At 46.0% G+C, this 16,930-nt stretch overlaps 1 long non-coding RNA gene across 8 annotated transcripts in view; it reads left to right on the top strand.

The window, feature by feature from the left end:
* LOC127485537 (uncharacterized) overlaps window positions 1-16,930 on the top strand; it is a 67,871-nt gene that overhangs the window by 28,649 nt on the left and 22,292 nt on the right. For all 8 annotated transcript variants that reach the window (XR_016221105.1, XR_016221107.1, XR_016221104.1 and 5 more), the window contains one exon: window positions 15,710-15,830. This is a non-coding gene — a long non-coding RNA (uncharacterized LOC127485537). The remainder of the gene's footprint in view (window positions 1-15,709; window positions 15,831-16,930) is intronic.

Here is a 16,930-nt window from a genome sequence, read left to right on the forward strand (position 1 = left end):
TTTGTACTTGCATTTCCCTCATGGGTAATGACATGGAACATCTTTTCATGGGCATATATGCCGACTGCATACTTCTTAGGTGGAATGTGTGTTTTCTAACTGGATTGCTATTTTACTGTTCAGTTGTGAGAGTCTTTTACATTTTCTAGATACTAGTCCTTTGTCATCTGTGTTGTTTGTAAATACATGTCTTAAAGTATTTACCTCATTCTTTTTTTACATTTTTTAAAATTTATTTGACGGGTAGAGTTATAGACAGTGAGTGAGACAGACAGAGAGAAAGATCCTCCTTCCGTTGGTTCACTCCCCAAATGGCCACTACGGCCGGCGCTGCACCGATCCGAAGCCAGGAGCCAGGTGCTTCCTCCTGGTCTCCCATGCGGGTGCAGGGCCCAAGCACTTAGGCCATCCTCCACTGCACTCCCAGGCCACTGCAGAGAGCTGGACTGGAAGAGGAGCAACCGGGACTGGAACCCGGCACCCATACAGGATGCCGGTGCTGCAGGCAGAGGATTAACCCAGTGAGCCATGGTGCCGGCCCCTACCTCATTCTTTACTGCTTTATAGTTTTCTGGACATTTTGTCATTTTATATTTAAGTTTGTGATTCATTTTGAGCTCCGTTTTAAACAAGCTGTGAGACTTAGGTTGAGTTTAATTGTTTTCCTCTGGGTAGCCTGTTGCTCCAGGACTATTTGTTAAAAATCTTACCTTTATCGCTTCTTGGCCTTTTCACTGAGATCAAGTGTAAAAAGTCGACCTTTCTGCTGTCGACTTGCTCTTCACTTTTGTCAAAATAAGTTGAACATCTTTGCTTTATTTCTTAGTTCCCTATTCTCTTCTCATCGTCTATCCACGTACCCATCTACATACACCACACAGTTTTCTTACTTTAGCTGTTTCTTGAAACCAGATTTATTTATTTATTTGTTTGTTTGTTTGTTTGTTTTGAAAGATTTATTTGAGAGGCAGAGTTTCAGACAGAGAGGTCCTCCATCTGCTGGTTCACTCCCCAAATGGCCTCAACGGGTGGAGCTGGGCTGATCAGAAGGCAGAAGCCAGGAGCTTCCTCTGGGTCTCCCATGTGGGTGTAGGGACCCAAACACCTGGGATATCTTCTACTGCTTTCCTAGGTCATCAGCAGGGAGCTGGGTCAGAAGTGGAGCAGCTGAGACTCGAACTGGTGCCCATACGGGATGTGGGCACTGCATCCTGAACCAGGCTGCATTAGGAAGCTGGACTGGAGGTGCAGGTGGCAGAACGCAAGCCTGCCCTCTTATATGGGGTGGCTGTGTCCCTAGTGTGCCTTAACCCACTGTGCGATAAACGTGCCCTGGATTATGAAATCCTCTGTGTGGTTGACCTCTCTGCTCTGGTCGGAAAAGGTGTAGATGCTGCCTAGTTACTGCTACATAAGGGGTAGAGGTCCACATTCCCTGCTCAGCCTCCATTGAGATCCAAAATTGGTGAATTCTTTGTTACTTGTGCTTGGACATGGAAGTTCCAGCTCCTCCCTGGGTCCTAACGGACACCACGATGTGGGGCAGGGGGAGGGGGGTTGCTCATTACCCCTGATGGGTAGTCATAAAAGTCTGGTTTCCCACCACGATGCCTCTGACGCTGCCCAGGCAGTTATGGATGGAGAGGGCTGATTTTCATCCTTCCCTTCTCTGTGAGCGCCCTAGTTGGAGACAAGCCTCACTTGAGTGCCACAAAGGTGGACGTCTAAGCTTGCCTCTTGGTTTTTGTTGGTGCAGGTGAGGGTGGACCATGGTCCTTTCTCTGTAATTTTTGCCGTAGTGAAACAGTTATTACCCAGTTTTCTGTCTTGCAAGACTGCATGTTTCCTAGTACTTTGGATACAGAGAATAGTACTCTGCTGGAGGGGCTGCTCTGTGCCCCTTGGTGTTGCCCAGTTGTGTGCTTCTTCAGCTCCGAGTCCAGGATATAAGAGAGAAATAGAAAACCTGGGGGGTTCATCTGACATGTGTTCCTCACAGCCTAAGGTCCAGCCAGTCTCCTTCCATCTCTCCACCTTCCAGAGTCTTCTATTTTCCCTATGTGATATCCAGGGCTCCAAGTTGTCATTGGGGGGCGGGAAGGCACATCTGCTCTGCCATGTAGAAGCCGAAGTCCTGGCTCAAGTCGTTTTATTCCGGATCCATTACACAGAAATAAACCACATTGAAATTATAGCTTCTGTATAATTTGCTTGTCTTCCCAGATCTGCCAGTGACTTGCATCTGCATTCTCTCTCTCTCTCTCTCTCTCTCTCTCTCTCTGTGTGTGTGTGTGTGTGTGTGTCTCAATTTCCTTGCAGTATGGGAGACGTCTCTCGCAGGAGCTAAAGCCACAGCTCATATTGAATAATAGATTCTATTCAGTTCTGCTTCCCTGGGAGCATTGGAACACATTAATTATATGTACTCTCTCTTATCCATAGCTTCATCCTGTTAACTAGATTTTCCCATTGGCTTTTAAAATTGTGTTCAAGCTCTTCCATTAAGTACAAGTCAAATCCTAGCCACAAATTCCTTCTAGCAATTGCGGTGTCTCCCTGCTTCGTTCATTGAACTTCTCAAAATGTTCTCATTTATTCATCCCCCATTCATTCCTCAACTACTCCAGTGTGGTTTTGGTTCCCATAATTTCACATCCAGTTAACTCTGCTGAAGAGAGATATTTCTTAGTGCCCTCTTTCTTCTATTAAATGTTAAAAATGTAGATTTTCCATCTGCTGGTTCACTTTCCTAAATATCTACAACAGCCAGGGCTGGGGCTGGGTCAGGCCAAGTCCAGGATCCAGGGACTTCCTCTGGGTCTCCCTTGCGGGGGGTAGCAGGGGCTCAAGTACATGACCCATCATGTGCCACATCCCAGGGTGTGGGTGTGTGTTAGCAGGGAGCTGGGTGGGACGTGGAATCGTCAGACTTGCAGCAGGCACTCGGATACGGCACACAGGAGCCTGAAGAAGTGCCTTGACCCGCCCATCGAACGCCCACCTGCTCTGCTTCTCAAACTCTCAGCAACATCTTTGGTATAATGGTCACTCGTGGTTCTCGAAGCACTCTTCCCTTGGCTTCCACACGACAGCATTTTCCTGGCGTTTCCTCTACTTCTCTGGACACGTCTTCTCTGTTTATTCTCTGAACTCCTTCTTTCTACGCAGCAAGCGGACGTTGGCGTTCTCAGAATTCAATCACAGGCTCTCATTTCTCAACTCACTCAGATTTTTCTTCCTGGACATTCTCTTACACAACATGACTTTTGGTTATCATCAATAGGCAGACAGCATACATCTCTCCTCTGAGTTTCAGACTTGCAATACATATCTCCTCTTAGAAGCCTGCAAGTCCCTGCAAACCAATCTGTCCAGAACTGAGATCAAAATCTCCTGAGAGCAGACCTCCACCCTCTTCTCCATCACATACCCTTCCCCTGCTCTCTGAGTCAGTGAATGGCCGCATCACCCACTGAATTACAAGAGGAGGAATCTGTGTGGGGATCTGATTCGAGGTCCTCCTCTCCATTGTCTCCCGTGGTCAACACATCAGCACACGGCTGACTTTATCTTCTAAATAACTTACCGTCCTGTTGCCTTGTCTCTCGTCCCAGCACACTGACTCAAGAGATCATCCCCCTCTCCTACCATGGACATTGGCATAGCTGCCTCAGCCTCCCCTGCACCTGCCCTTGCTCCTCGCCAAGCTGGCTGCCACTCTGCAGCCAAAATTTTTTTTTTTTTTCAGAATTCAGATCTCTCTCTCTCCCCTCTTTCCCTCTCTTTCTGCCTTGCCAATATTCTTAAAAAAGAGGCAGTTCCTTTTGTATTTGGCTCTAAATTCCCAGTCTCATTTTGTACAGTTTCACTGCAGTTTCTGCTTCAGCCACTCTGGCCTTTCAGTGACCATGATGCCCCGTGATACTCCTGCTCCAGGGCAGGGTTCTCTGTGAGACCCGAGTCTCAAACCGGTGCCCATATGGGATGCTGGCACTGCAGGTGGCAACTTTACCTGCTATGCCACAGCTCCAGCCCCCATTGAATCCATTTTATAAACCTCTTGGGGCCGGCACTGTGGTGCAATGGGTTAAGTCTCTGCCTGAGGCGCTGGCATCCCATATGGGTGCCAGTTTGAGTCCTGGCTGCTCCACTTCCGGTCCAGCTCTCTGCTGTGTCCTGGGAAAGCAGAAGATGACCCAGGTGCCTTGGCCCCTGCACCCGTGTGGGAGACCTGGAAGAAGCTCCTGGCTCCTGGCTTCAGATCAGTACAGCTCTGGCTATTGTGGCCATTTGAGGAGTTAACCAGAGGATGGAAGACCTTCCTCTCTGTCTCTTCATCTCACTGTCTGTAACTCTAACTCTCAAATAAATAAATAAATCTTGTAAAGTAAAAACCTGTTATATTTGTCAGTTGTCTATTCCTAGAATTCTAGTGGCCTGAATTCTTCATTGTGGTCACGCAGATCACCAAAACTCTGTTCATCTTTTCCTCCCACTCTTTTTTTTTCTTTTCTTTTCTCTCTGTTATCATTCTCTGCTTCATCCAACGAATTTTACATTTTGGTTGTTAATTTTTTTTCAGTTCCAAAACTCCTATTTGATTCTTCCTACACATTCTTATTTGCTAGCCTTCTGATTTGTCATTTTTTTTTTCAAGAGTGTTTACTATTGCTTGTTGGGCCATTTGCACAATAGCTGTGCCACTGTCTCTACCAAGTCATTTTAACATCTGTGTTATCTTGGCGTCTGTGCCTGTTAATAATAGTCTTTTCCCACTCAGGTTGAGAGTTTCCTGAATCTCCAGTGCTGCATAATCCAGGATTGTTTCCTGAATATTACAAATATTATATTTTGTACTCTGGGTCGTTTTTAAAGGCGGATAACCAGGCTGCATTTCTACCGCAAGCTTCAACTCATTTTCTTTGGACTGTGATTCAGATTTAGCCCACATGTGTGCCACCTTGTGGTCAGTCTGAGACTTGGGCAATGATTCGTTGGTTGATTTAGTTCTAAATCTCTTGTACACTCAGCAGAATCAGATCCCTTCATGGCCAGCTTGAAGGTGAGTCCATGAGTTGTTGAATACTTTTATGGAGTTTCTTTTCTTCCTATTTGCTCAATTCATGGTCTGTCAGATACAGTATATACATTTTTAAATTCATTTATTTTATTTATTTGTGAGAGAGGGAGGGAGAGAGAGAGGAGAGAAACAGGCAGACACAGAGAAAAAGCTCCCGTCTGCTGCTTCACTCCCCAAATGTCCACAGCAGCCAGGGCTGTACCAGCCTGAAGCTGGGGCTGGGAACCCCATCCAGGTCAGCCGCATCGGTGGCAGGGGCCCAGCTGCTTTGAGCCACCACCCGCTCCCTTCAGGATGGACATCAGCGAGGAACTGGCATTGCAGTAGAACTTGCACTCAGACCCAGGCACTCTGACTAGGGGTGTGGACATCCCAAGCAGCATCTTCACCTTTGTACCAATAGTGCACTTCCGTTTTGCATTTTTAAAACTTTTTAAAATTTTGAGCTAATTTAAAGCCCACTAAAGAGGCAAAAATCACATAGGAATTTTACATGTGTGCCTCACACAGCTTTTCCCAGCAACACCTTATATCCCTGAGCGTATTTTCGAAGTCAGGAAATTGGCAGTGGTACAATACTATTGGTTAAACTGTGGCACTTGTTTGGTTTTCATCAGTTTTTGTTGTTGCTGCTGCTGGTATGTAATACTGTGGGGTTTCTCCACAGGTGTAAATCAGTGTTGAGACCTCCACAATCAAGACACAAAACTCTCCATCACTGCAAAGGAACTCGTTCAATCAACCTCTGTATAATGACACCTTCCCCCTGACCCTAACTCTGGCAACCACTGGTCTGTTCTCCATCATTAAAATTTTGTCATTTCAAGTTTGTTCTAAAATTGGAATCGCACAGTGGATCCATTAGTTTTGAACAGAACCCAGTTTTTGGCCCCATGCGTTTTGTTGTTGTATGGCATTCAGACACCTAGCCAACATGCCTTTGCTGGAACAAAACTGTGAAATGCTGTCCCTCCCCTCCAGTTCTTTGAACAAATGCAAACATTTTTTTTTTTTATTTGACAGAGTTAGACAGTGAGAGAGACAGAGAGAAAGGTCTTCCTTCCGTTGGTTCACCCCCCAAATGGCCACCACGGCCGGCACACTGTGCCGATCCGAAGCCAGGAGCCAGGTGCTTCCTCCCGGTCTCCCATGCAGGTGCAGGGGCCCAAGCACTTGGGCCATCCTCCGCAGCCCTCCTGGATCATAGCAGAGAGCTGGACTGGAAGAGGAGCAACTGGGACTAGAACCCGGCGCCCATATGGAATGCTGGCACTGTAGGCAGAGGATTAACCAAGTGAGCCATGGTGCTGGCCAGCAAATGCATACATTTTAAAAAGAGGCATTATACATACATTTAAATAATGTATATATTATGCATGCATTTAAAAAGAGCCAGGGTGGCATGGGGTGGTATGACTCCTTCAGTTAGGAAAACTCAACTCTGAATTTCAGATCTTCTGAAATGAGATGCTGTAGTTGTGAGAGAGGCTGGGGGCTGATAACAGGAGGTCAAAGGAACTTTACATTCATTGATTATCTGTGTGTGCCAGCACTGATCTGGCCCTTGAGGACTAGCAGACTGGACTTTACAGTGTGGTGTAAGAAACACAGAAGGCTAGCATTGTGGCACCGGGGTTTAAACCACCTTCTGCAGTGCCAGTATCCCATAAGGGCACCGGTTCGAGTCCCGGCTGCTTCACCTCCTATCCAGCTCCCTGCTAGTGTGCCTGGAAAGGCAGAGGGGATGGCCCAAACGCTTGCACCCCTGCACCCATGTGGGAGACCCTGAAGAAGCCCCTGGCTCCTGGCTTCAGCCTGGCTCAGCCCTGGCTGTCTTGGCTGTTTAGGGAGTGAACCAGCAGATGGACTCTCTCTCTCTGTCGTTCCCCCTCTATCTGTAATTCTGAGTTTCAAATAAATAAGTAAATCTTTTTTTAAAAAATTATTTGAGTTATACAGATTTTGTGTATTTCCTAGATACAGATTTAGGAACGTAGTGACACTGCGCCCCCTACCTTCCTCTTGCCTGTGCTCCAACCCTTCCTTCTCACATTCCCACTCTTAATTTTTACAAAGATCTATTTTCAGTTTACTTAATTATTAAACAAAGAAACATTGGTGTCTTTTAAATGTTTTTAAAAGATTTATTTGTTTACTTGAAGGCCAGAAGGCCAGAGTTACAGAGAAGGAGAGAGAGAGAGAGTTTTACATCCACTGGTTCACTCCCCAGATGGCCGCAACAGCCAGAGCTGCCCCAGTGTGTAGCAAGGAACCAGGAGCTTCTTCTGGGTCTCCCACGTGGGCGCAGGGGCACAAGGATTTGGACCACAGCAGAGAGCTGGATCGGAAGTGGAGCAGCTGGGACTTCAACTGGCGCCCATTTGGGATGCTGGTACTGCAGGCAGTGGCTTTACCCACTACACCATAGCACCGGCTCCATAATGTTTTTTTTTTTTTTTTAATTAGGAAACAAAAAGAATTCAGAAGGAGCAAATCAGGGCTATTTTCCACTGAACCTCTCACAAAATCACCTTCTTTGATGAGAGGCATGAGTAGGAGCTTTGTCGTCGTGGAAGATTCTCTTGTAAAGCTTCCTGGGCATTTTTCTGCTAAGCTTTTGGGTGACTTTCTCGAAACAGCCTCGTAAGAAGCAGATGTCACCCCGCTTTATTCCCTAAAAAGTCAACAGCACAGTGCCTTGAGCACCTCCAATACTGTTGCCATGATCTTTGCTTTTGATCAGTCCACTTGTTTTTCTGAATTTCATGTTTTTAATATTTACTTTTTAGCCTTCTTTCTATAGGAAGTAATGTTCCATTGGTGCAGAATTACTTTGAGTTATATAATGTATTCAAGTGTCTATGTATTTTAAATATCATATTTATGTTCTTAGATTTAATCTTTTCAACATTTTTCCATGTTCACTTCGTATGTAGAGATCATACACATGCCTACTATTTTTCTTGAAAACAAGGATCACATGATGTAGGATTCATAACAGTTGTCACAAGTGAGGAAATAATGGTCTATTATTTCTTTTTTTAAAAAGATTTATTTATTTACTTGAAATACGGAGAGGCAGAGAGAGAGAGAGAGAGAGAGAGAGAGAGAGAAATCTTCTATCTGCAGGTTTACTCCCCAGATGGCCACAATGGCTGAAGCTGTGCTGATCCAAAGCCAGGAGCCAGGAGCTTCCTCCAGGTCTCCCATTGGGTGCAGGGGCCCAAGGACTTAAGCCATCTTCTGCTGCTTTCTCAGGACATAGCAGAGAGCTGGATCAGAAGTGGAGCAGCTGGGACTCAGACCAGCTGGCACTGTAGGTGGCGTGTTTAAATGCTGCACCACAGCTCCAGCCCCAATAATGGTATATTATTAAATTGTAGAGGTTGAATTCAATGGAGATAATATTTATAACTATGGACCAAACAATATGATACCCACACAGTTTTAATTGTTTCTTTCTCCTATGTGTGTGTGTGTGTGTGTGTGTGTGTGTATTAACCTCTACATAGGAGAGGAAACGTGATATTTGTCTTTCTGCATCTGCATTATTTCCTTAACATAATGATCTCCAGTTCCACCCAGAAGTCGGCATATGAAAGAGACTCTTGCACTCCCATGTTAATTGCAGATCAGTTCACAATAGCAAAGAAATGGACTCAACCAAGATGTCCATCAGCTGATGACTGGAAATAGAAAACGTGGTCATATGCAAGGTGGACTGTTAGATGCAGAACACAGTGGTTTCTTTGGCTTTGACTGGACCACATCCACCTCTTGGTAGCCACTTCTCTAGCTGTGCTTTGTCTTCAGAGTCCTTCAGGTAAAGCCAGGTTTCATCTCCTGTTATAACTCTTCAAAGAAATGCTTCAGAATCTTGGTGTCGCTTATTTAAAGTTTCCACTGAAAGTTCCGCTTTTGTCTGCAGCCGAGTTGGATGCCACATTCTGGCACCTGTTGAGTGGAAAGTTTGCTGCACTTTCTTTTTGTGGCCAGAGCTGTTTAAGCTGAACGAGTTGAGGTGTCTGCAGTGGTGGCTGCTGGTTCTGCTGTCAGTTGTGAGTCTTCGTCAAGTAGGGCTTGAATAAGTTTAATTGCTTCCTTGCAGATTGATGTGCGTAGTCTTCTGCTGTGGGCTTATCTTTAACATCCTCTTGTCCCTTTTTGAAATAATTTACCATTTGTAAATTGCTAATTCCACTGGAGCATTGTCTTAATTTCACCATTCTCCCCAACCTTCATAAACTTGGCATTTGTTCTTGCCTCAATTTTAGCAGAATCCATGCTGCTCTGATTCGGTGCCTGATTCAAATGATGTTTGATCTTTCCTAGGGCCTCAAACTAGGTTGTACTCAGGCACAGTATAATAAGTTAGTATGAATTTATTTTGGTGCAAATAAATTTTGCAGCTTAGGCACAGTTTTTTTTTAGAAACTTACTTTCCATGAAAATTTTGAAGACCCCTTGAATATCTCACTAGAGACCACTGGGCAGTTACTTAAGTCCGTGCCTCAGTCGGCTTCCCTTGAATTGCATCACTGGTAGTCCCTATGGAGTGTGTGCTGGCTGGGGGTCCTCCTTGCTGGTTCTGCTGCTCACTGCCTATACGGACTGCTTTCTCCAAGTTCATGGCCCTGGGGGTGCATAGCACAGAAAAGAAACAGAACAGGAGAGCTGCCTCTAGCTGTTCCTGCCTCCTAGGCTTGCCTCTCTCTGAGGTGGTAAGGGGCACATACTCCAGCCTCATGAGGACAGTTGTGCTTCATTTCTGGGCATGGGGCCTTTCTTTACCCTTCTCCCTCTGGTGTGAGACTCCCTTCTCTTGGAGTCTGAAAATCCCAGGCAGCCAAGATGTTCTCAACTCACTCTAACTAATGCTGTATCAGCCATGTGATGCCCCTGTGGAGATGCAGGCGTGCCTCTTTATTTTCCCCTCAGTGACAATAAGGTGTAGCTTGTAAATCTCTCAAGTTGATTTTTCACTTTTGATTGCAACCCAGGGCTGATGAAAATTTTCTGCATGTTTATGTCCCATCAGTCCTTCTAATGGAGAGAAAGGCATTTGACCCCTGTGCTCAAGTCAGTAGCCTACTCAAAGTCCTATGCATGACAGAATTTTGTTATGCATTTTAAATGATATGGAGCTCATATACACCCTAGATAAAACTTGATGTCTCTGGTTAAATCTTCCTGTTTAAATTTATCTGTCTTCCCAGAGCTGGCTCCACTGAACCCTGAAGCTTGAGGAAAGCAGCAGAGCACTTTCCCTGGGAAAGCAGGGGTGATGCCCTAGCGTTCACCTTCCCCTGACCTAACTCTGGACCTGCCCCATGGTGTCCAGCAGCTGTCTGCCGTGGGCATCACTCCTGATGGTCACACACTTGGGACATCTGTACCTGTGCAGCCACTCAGCCACTCCAGCCACTCTCCAGGGCTGGAGAGTGTAAATTCTGTGAATACAGGTACGGGCACAGCTAGTCTGCTGCTGCCTCTCTCATAGTCACATCGGTGTTGAGCACATGATGAACCCTCAGTATTTCCCAAAAATGAATGATTGCAATGAGTAGTGGAGATTTTGTCTACACAACTACCACACGCTGTAGCAAATATTTAAATATAACTAAGTAAGATAAATTTATAAATAACTATATAAAGAAATAAGCAGTTTAAATTAAGAAACTTCTGGGGCTGGTGTTGTGGTATGGTGTATTAAGCCATTGCCTGCAATGCTGGCATCATATATGGATGCCAGTTCAAGTCCTGGATGCTCTGTTTCCCATCTGGTTTCCTCTTTCTTTTTTTTAATTTATTGTATTTATTTGAGAGGTAGAGTTACAGTGAGAGGGAGAGATATCCGCGGGTTCACTCCCCAAATGGTCGCAACCGCCGGAGCTGCGCCCATCTGAAGCCAGGAGCTTCTTCCCGGTCTCCCACGTGGGTGCAGGGGCCCAAGCACTTGGGCCATCTTCTACTGCTTTCCCAGGCCATCGCAGAGAGCTGGTTTGGAAGAGGAGCAGCCGGGACTAGAACTGGTGCCCATACGGGATGCTGGCGCCAGAGGTGGAGGAGTAATCTACTGGGCCACGGCACTGGCCCCTAGTTTCCTGTTAATATGCCTGGGATAGAGTGGAAGACGTCCCAAGTCCTTGGGCCACTGCACCCCTGTAGGAGACCCAGATACTATTCCAGACTCCTGGCTTTGGTCTGGCCCAGTCTAAACCATTTACCTTCATGTGTAATTAAATTTGAAACAGAATAGCTAAATGGAGTCCAGAAATATCCTACTGGCAAATTAGAGGGTGGACTCATTTACCCAGATAAGGATTCTTAACATTACAAAGGGGAAAAAAGGTCCCTTGAAGTAGCACTTACTTAAGTGTTTGTTTACACATCATTACTTGCTTAACAGAGGACAAAACTAAAAGTTCAGTTGTTCCAAGCTATTGCTGATTAAACAGCAATCAGAAATGAAGATAAAGTGTAAGATTGTAATAACAAATGGACACTTATACATCCATTATAAAAAATCTCATTTTATATAACCCAAAGGGAAAATTCCAGAATCTCCAGGTCTCTGCAGGACACCCAGCCTCTTATTCAAACCACATTTAGCTCACACAAGTAACTGCATAGCTCTGAGCACCTGGGAAGTACGAGGAAGAGACAAGGGATTCTCATTCTTGGATTCTTGGCTCCACATTGCTGTGTCATTAATTCTCCCACTCTTTTGGCCAGAGGAGAAAGAAGGGAGGAGAAATGCCAGGAACTTCAGCAGTCCGTGTAAAGGATCCCAATCACAGGAATCTTGATTCTGTGAACGGGAAAATGGGGTGACTGGGCAGGCCCATTGCTAAGGCCCCATCCAAGCCACTCTGTGTTTTCTCTTGCAATTCTGTGGCAGCAGCAGTTTTCCCTCTGTATGTCAGTAAAAGAAACCTGGCTTCCAAAAAGGAAAGGCAATTTATTCAAGTTTGCTAAGCACGCAAATGAAGGTCCAACTCCATTGGGCTCCCAAGCCTATGACTTCCCCCTTACACATTCTGCCTCTGCAGACATAGCCCAAGGTGACAGGTGATGAAGATGTTACAGGCCTAGGTCTCTTAATCTTTATTCCAGTTTCTTGACCCTACAGAGATAAGGACTCAAGTGTCATAAAGAGCCATATATACAGTGCCCCAGTGAGAGCAGGATTCCTTTAACAGAGAGAGTGCGTGCATTCACAGGTGAGTGTGGTTACTCCACACAGATACCTGTCACGCAGAGAGCTGCCTATGAGGAGAGAGGGCGGGAGGAGTTCAGAGAGGACATGGGCACGGTCAAAGGCCTAACAGCAGCCCTCTCAGTATCAGTGTCTTTCCCGAGATCGGGCTGGTGGAGTTTAGCTTGAGTGAGGCTCTCTGAGAGTTCGCTGGTACCTCCACATGTAGGTTAACTTCCACCTGGTCATCATAGTGTCTTCTTCCTGGTTCTGGATGGGACACAGGTGCATCCTGAGAAAGTGGGGTACAAGATTGACAGGGAAGGGATGGAGTTACAGTGCAGGGCTGGCAGAAAGCCCCACTCACATATTTCTCCATAATCTTCCTGCCTAGTTCCCCCAAATCACAAATAGAAAACGAGCAGATCCGCCTCTGTAAACATGATTTGAGGGCTCAGACTAGGTAGTAACAAATCCATGATTTGGATTAAAAAGTTCTTAGGTGCTTTAACCCTGTTCCTTCTATATTCACAGACAGAATTGGTATTGGTCCTACTAGTTAATTATCAGGATTATCCTTAGAGGTCTGACTTAAGGTTCAGATGAAGCAGAGAGAAGTCAGACTTAAGCAGCCTGTGTTCACCCCAAGCCCAAGATGGAACTGGGTACCGTTGATTGCTAGAATTTCCTACTACCCTGAACTCAGATTTTAGCTTTAGGAGATCACAAGTTGTAAAATCTATTCAAATGAATAGATTTCAAAATAATTACTGCCTGATGAATACTGAGATATTCATCATTTAAGCTCAGTCTTATCACATACTTCACCTGACATTAACCAGGCACACCATAAGTATGCCTGAAATTAATACAGTTGGTCTCTAGGCAACTCCAGTCTTTCCCCCACAACCCCATGGGTTCCATGAAACCATCAGTCACGTACTTAGCACTCTCTGACTTTTTAAATAATTAAAACCCTTACAGTCAGGTTTGTTGCATTTGTATTCATTTCCCTCACTCTCTTGAGGGATTTCTTTGGGTAGCTTTAAAAAAGATATTTTATTTATTTGTTTATTTGAAATTCAGTGTGACAGAGATAGGAGAGACAGAAAAAGGGGTCTGATTAACTCCCCAAATGGCCACAGCCACCAGGTTTGAGCCAGGCCAAAACCAGGGATGAGGAACTCCGCCTGGGTCTTTCACGTGGGTGGCAGGGACTGAAGTACTTGGGACATCTTCACAGCTTTTCCAGGCACATTAGCGGGGAGCTAGATCAGAAGCAGGCCAGCCAGGTTGGAACCAGAACTCCAATATGAGATGTGACATCGCAAGCCGTGGCTTCACCCTTGGTGCCATTATTTATCTTTTTTGAAGTTTATATAAGGGTTCAGCATTTATTGAATGATTTCTATGTGGCAAATAAATTCTCAGAAAGTATTTACTAATTTTAATATTTGAATGCAAAATGATATATTTGGTGACAGCAGGATTTCAGCATAATTGCAAACCACTCGTACCTTCATTCAGTCATTCAGCAAATGTTTGTGTTCGCTGTTTGTGTCACACTAGGAATGCAAATACAGAGGTGATTGGCAAGCTTTCTGTCCCTTATAAACCTTCTAATAGGGTGTGAGAAAATGAGAAATTATTGATTATAAGAGAAGAAAATAGAAAGTGCATTGCTGTTGGCAAAGTCTAGGGAAGAATACACAAAGACAGAACCGAACATGAATGGCAGAAGGAGGTGCGAGAATGGAGAGGCTTTGGATGGGAATTGTGTGAGAAGTGACTTGGAATCAGCCAGGTGGACCAAGAAGAAAGGAAGGTAAAAGCACAAGCTTCTGAGACTTGATATTCCAGGGGCCAAGGAGAGTCTCAAGTATGACTGAGTGACACCTGGAAACGAATCAGGAGACGGAGGTGGAAAGTGCGCCTTTCCCTGTGCCTCTGTCTGTGCCCACATGCGCTGAGCACACAGGGCCTGAGCAGCAGGGAACTGTGATATGCAGCACGGCCCTGGCGGAGCAGCAGAGCTGAGAGGTGCTGGCTCCTGTGTGAAGGACAGCACTGCTCTGCAAGGTGAGGCCGAGCTTGCAGGAAGCCAACCCCGGTAGCTGGCCTGAGAGACAGGCCAGAGGGGGCAGTGCAGAACCCCAAGGCATCTGCCATCCATGGCTCACAGTGTGACTCGGGGACTAGATTCTCCTTGATTGCCACCATGATCAGGAGGCCCAACTGAGATGAAGAGGAAACTGGGATGAGGCCTCATCCAGTGCAGCCCAATGGCCAAAGAAAACGGAGACAAATCTAACAGCTGTGGCCTTGTTCCTGTGCAACCTGCAGGCCCCGTGGGGTCCTGAGGACCTGCATAGAAACCGAAGCTCGCTTCCTGTTTGAGACACAGGCACTGGGGTTGGACATTTGAAGGGACAAAGGCTAGACTTTGGGGATGAATAAATCTGGCCCAGAACATGGCTCCAGAAAAAAGAAACCTGAGCTATTTTTAGCAGAACGTCTAGTCTCAGTTTTCCAAGCTGCATACCAACCCCTATTGACCTCTGACCTGTTCCCACATTCATTTTCCTTTCCTGACCTGGAGTGTCTGACCTCTGGAAGAGAGTAGATAATGAAACTCTAGGAGGCTCCAGGCCAGTTCAGCAAAGGCCAGATGAAAAAAAGTCCACGGAAGATCAGTTGAAGGGATATGAGGGCAGCCAGGACAAAGCGGAGAGGGAGCTATGAAGAGTAGGTTCCATGTCAGAGGAAGATCAGGCAGGAAGCAGTTATAAAATATTTTAGGCTTTTGAGAGCCACATTCTATCTGCATCGCTTATTGTTATTTTGGTTTGCTTTTAAAAAGATTTTTATTATTTATTTATTTGAAAGGCAGAGTTAGAAAGAATCTTGCATTTGCTGGCTCATCCCCCAAATGGCTGCCAAGGCCCAAGGCTGGGCCAGGCCAAAGGCAGGATCCTGGATGCCATTCAGGTCTTCCCCGTGGGTGCAGGGGCCCGAGCACTTGGGCCATCTTCCACTGCTTTCCCACGTGCATTAGCAGGGAGCTGGGTTGGAAGTGGAGCAGCAAAGCTTGAGCTGGCACCCACATGGGATGCTGTGGCCGTAGGTGGCAGCTTACCCCGCTATGCCACAACCGTGGCCCCCAGATGTACATTTAAAGCCTGTGTTGTGTGCTGCATTAAATGAGACCACAGCAGGCCCTGTCTAGGGAATGTACCAGAAGAGCAGTCAGCCCGGGTTTGATTGTGCTTTCCCCCAAGTGTTCATGTGTTAGGAGCTTAGCTCCCAGGGTACGATGGAATTTTAACAGGTGAGGCTACATGGAAGGGCCTGAGGATGCTGGTTTTCTGGAGTGAGTCCTTGTGAGAATGAGTTGTCATTAAAGCCTGACATGACCTCTGACTCTCTCTCAGGCTTCCTGTCTCCCAATGTGGTTTCTCCCTCTGCCAAGCATCCCTGCATTGTGATGCCATCTGCCACGAGACTCCCTGAAGCAAAGCCAGTGCTGCCACCGCCCCCTGGAACCTCAGAACCGTGAGTGCTTCTCTGTTCTCTGTAAGGTTCCTCAACCTCAGTGGTTCAGTATAGCAATGAGAAATGGGCTAATAGACAACCGAATGTTGTTAAGAATTTGGAAAGTTAAGGACCATGTACGTCACAGTCAGTTTGCTTCGTGATCATCAGAATTCGGATCAGCGTAACTGCAGTTTTGTTCACATGGTCAAGAACCGAATCCACAGGGGGACAGTAGGTTCCTGTTGCCCCACGGGTTTCCTTCCTTGCTCCTTCCCTGACCCTCTTCACGTTTCCCCACCCTGGGCCCCTTCTGTTCTTCCCCTTTTAAGCTCAGTTGTGTCTCCCTGGGACATCTTCCTGCTGCATTTGTTCAAGGCCAAGGTGATGGGAACCATCTGAAAGCTTTCCTCTTACCTATTTCTCCATCAAAGGCTGTCAGTCACTTTGCTTGACAGCTGATGCTGCAGGTAGAAAGCCCTGACTTCCCTTCCTCCTAGGTCAGTGGCACAAAAGCAGAGCCTCCTAACATCTGGAAATGGGAAAACTTTTCAAAAATGACTCAGCAGTTGCTGTAGGTGAGGGATTGCCTGGTAATGATGCCTGGGGGAGTGACAGAGCAGATGTACCACACCTCCCCTAAGTCTCCTAACAAAGGATCCCTTTGCCTTCTCTCTGAGAGGGAAGAAGTGGAATAAGGAGGGAAACGGAACTCCGGCCCTTGCTGATACCATGGAGTGAGGCTCACGGAGTCCAAATCCTCTTGGAAGCCTGTATTTTCACTCTTTATTCCAACTGTCATTTCACAGTTGGCTTTCTGGGTAAAGAATGGTTCTGCACATCTGCAAGACAATCTCTCTGCATATCTGTGCAGGAATCTTCTTCATCTGCAGCCTTGTGTACTCATGAGCTCATTTGATCCTTACAGCTGTCATACGTAATCTTTGCCATGATGATAAAAATCATTTAATTCTTACTCTGTTCCACCGAGTATCCTAGGGGTTTTAGGCTGCCTAACTTAATCCATATGAATCCTAGGATGGAGATATCTGATTGTTCCCATTTTGCAGATGCACAAGCTTAAAAGCTGGATAGTTAGTTTATCTCCCTTAGACAAAGAT

Source organism: Oryctolagus cuniculus, chromosome 15, assembly GCF_051225735.1.
Source record: "Oryctolagus cuniculus isolate XC-2025 breed Fujian yellow rabbit chromosome 15, ASM5122573v1, whole genome shotgun sequence".
In the NCBI taxonomy this organism is placed as follows: domain Eukaryota; kingdom Metazoa; phylum Chordata; class Mammalia; order Lagomorpha; family Leporidae; genus Oryctolagus; species Oryctolagus cuniculus.